The following is a 3,253-nucleotide window of genomic DNA, read 5'->3' as shown; positions in this document are numbered from 1 at the left end:
TTAGAAAATATTTCATAGATAATTTTTTGTGTCATAATTTGGATACTTTATCGATTCGACGTTAGAGGACGCTGCTGGTGATGTGGAAATTGAATTATACAGCTTTGATAGGAACGAAATTAACCGAAATAGCTTCATTACTTTTCCCATGTTTAACATTTCGTAGTTAATTAATTTGTACTTGTTCCCATGTTTTATTCCCATCTTTCATTTCAACATAAGTTGTAGTTATAGACAATAATCCAGCAAGGTATATGACAGGTGTAAGTCTTCACATTTAACAGACTTATTAACTTACATAGTATACAGTTTTTTCTTTGGTTTTTGACAGGTTTAAGTCTTCACATGTAACACACTTACTAACTTCTATAGTATAAGTTTTCTTTAGTTTTTGACAGGTTTAAGTCTTCACATGTAACACACTTACTAACTTCTATAGTATAAGTTTTTCTTTGGTTTATGACAGGTTTAAGTCTTCACATGTAACACACTTATTAACTTGTCTTTGGTTTATGACAGGTTTAAGTCTTCACATGTAACATACTTATTAACTTATATAGTATACAGTTTTTTCTTTGGTTTATGACAGGTTTAAGTCTTCACATGTAACACACTTATTAATGTTACATGTGAAGACTTAAACCTGTCATAAACCAAAGATAAAACTGTATACTATATAAGGGACTTATTAACTTACATAGTATACAGTTTTATCTTTGGTTTATGACAGGTTTAAGTCCTCACATTTAACACACTTATTAACTTATATAGTATACAGTTTTATCTTTGGTTTATGACAGGTTTAAGTCCTCACATGTAACACACTTATTAACTTATATAGTATACAGTTTTTTCTTTGGTTTATGACAGGTTTAAGTCTTCACATGTAACACACTTATTAACTTGTATACAGTTTTTCTTTGGTTTATGACAGGTTTAAGTCTTCACATGTAACATACTTATTAACTTATATAGTATACAGTTTTTTCTTTGGTTTATGACAGGTTTAAGTCTTCACATGTAACATACTTATTAACTTATATAGTATACAGTTTTATTTTTGGTTTATGACAGGTTTAAGTCTTCACATGTAACACACTTATTAACTTATATATAGTTTTTCATTTCTTTATATTCTTATATTCCAAGTGAAACTATTACAACTTTTTTTGTTTTCGAAGAACAACACGTCGTAAAAAGGAAAACATTAACGGGTTCAATAAGCACAGAAATAAATCTTAACAGCTGTAGTTGTTTATTTGTCAGTAATACTTTGTGAAACAGAACTGTTTTTCATATGTTCTTATGATGCTTCCTTTCGTATTCACGTAGGAATTAACATTTCATTTATAAAGTTAATTGTTTGAAATATAAATTGTGTTTTGTTTTTAAGTTAGTCGTTAAAATGTTAATCTTTCATTTGTTAACCAACTATTATTTCACTAAACTTTAGAAATCTGTACAAATTACTTTAGTTTCTCAGTTATCTATTAGAACACCAAGACTTCACTGTAAATTCTAACATAATTATTCTATTTCTGTTTTTGTCTGAGAACCGATCAGGGTTTTTGTTTTACAACAATAGTGTATTGAACACAGTTAGTTTCCTTCCCTCGTTAATGGAAAGGTTTGAAGCTTAATAGGTTTGAGTTCCTATTAGTTAGGCACTGAAGCCTAAATCTAAATGAAATCAAAATAAATTGTTAGTTCTATAAGTTATTTGCGACTATTAAATGTAGTAATTTCCACGTGCCAGGTACAGTCTTTACATTGTTATAAGTAATACAGACAACTTTATTTTCATACCAAAGTTTTACGTTTCGACTTATAATGGATTATTTGGCAAGAAATGTTCGTTTTAAGGAATAGGTGTGAGAAAGGAACTACCAAACTACTAGGTCTCCCCCTGGTGACGATGTTGGCTAAAGAAAATAGATTCGGTAGTGGTTTAGTACTTGTCCAAAGGTGGGAGTGTCTCCTTGAGTAATACTTGTTTCAAATCATCGAATTCAAATTAACATAGTTAGTATTTTCATAGTTCTATAAATCTTTGTAGTGAATAGACGTAGCTAGTTATCTAATATCATTTAAGGACTTCATGATGTACATACATTAGATCGTAAAAGTGCTTTTACTTGAATATTTCTCATCTTCTTCCTCTTTGACTGTATATTATTAAGTACATTTCACGCTCCCTTGCCAGGGATGAATATATATGTGTGTTTGATTTTTATTGGCTGATATTCTGTGAAAGCAAATAATTAAACGAAACAGGAAACAATTAGCACACTAACGCATTTAATTTTCTCTCCTATAATACATGCTTAGGGAGGAAACATAGGTTACCCACGACCTCTATCTTAACTAGCTTTATTTCACTGCTTCTTACTCGCATTGTATTCGCAAAGTGAACCTAGAATTAAACTTCTCAGCCAATAGCATGTCCAACATTATTTGAAAAATTTAAAAACCGAAATTGGAAATAATTTTACTGAATGTAATATGTCAATAAACGTTCTTGATAAAGAGATACAGGTTCACTTTTAGGACCATTGACAAAACTTTTTTATAGCAACTGCTAAAATGCTTTCAGGCGACAAATTATTTTGACGAAAATAGTAAAGTATACTACATTAATACAACGTCTTGAGATGAGGTGGATGTTTCTATGTCATTGTCTGGAGATGAGTTACATGTTTCTATATATATGTCTAGAGATGAACGACATGTTTCTACATCTTTGTCTGGAGAGGAGGTGGATGTTACTATGTCATTGTCTGGAGATGAGTTATATGTTTCTATATATATGTCTAGAGATGAGCTACATGTTTCTACATCTTTGTCTGGAGAGGAGGTGAATGTTACTATGTCATTGTCTGGAGATGAGTTATATGTTTATATATCTGTGTGGAGATGAGGTGGCTTTTTCTATGTCATTATCTGGAAATGGGTTACATGTTTCTATGTCATTGTCTCGAGATGAGTTACATGTTTCTATATCTTTGTCTAGAGATGAGCTACATGTTTCTATATCTTTGTTTGAGATGAGGTGGATGTTTCTATATCGTTGTCTGGAGATGAGGTGGATGTTTCTATGTCTTTGTCTGGAGATAAGCTACATGTTTCTATATCTTTGTCTGGAGATGAGGTGGATGTTTCTAAGTCACTGTCTGGAGATGAGCTACATGTTTCTCTATCTTTATCTTGAGATGACGTTGATGTTTCTATATCTTTCTCTAGAGATGAGCTACAT

The 3,253-nt window shown here is 31.0% G+C and overlaps 1 long non-coding RNA gene across 1 annotated transcript in view; it reads left to right on the top strand.

The window, feature by feature from the left end:
* Positions 1-3,044, top strand: part of LOC111083375 — a 4,163-nt gene extending 1,119 nt beyond the window's left edge. Inside the window, exons 2-4 of the long non-coding RNA XR_002609005.1 lie at positions 731-870; positions 935-2,854; positions 2,985-3,044. This is a non-coding gene — a long non-coding RNA (uncharacterized LOC111083375). The remainder of the gene's footprint in view (positions 1-730; positions 871-934; positions 2,855-2,984) is intronic.
* The last annotated feature ends 209 nt before the right edge of the window (positions 3,045-3,253 follow it).

Source organism: Limulus polyphemus, unplaced genomic scaffold (assembly GCF_000517525.1).
Source record: "Limulus polyphemus unplaced genomic scaffold, Limulus_polyphemus-2.1.2 Scaffold9292, whole genome shotgun sequence".
In the NCBI taxonomy this organism is placed as follows: domain Eukaryota; kingdom Metazoa; phylum Arthropoda; class Merostomata; order Xiphosura; family Limulidae; genus Limulus; species Limulus polyphemus.
The sequence above is the reverse complement of the archived record's forward strand: the minus strand, read 5'-3'. Positions and strand labels throughout refer to the sequence as shown.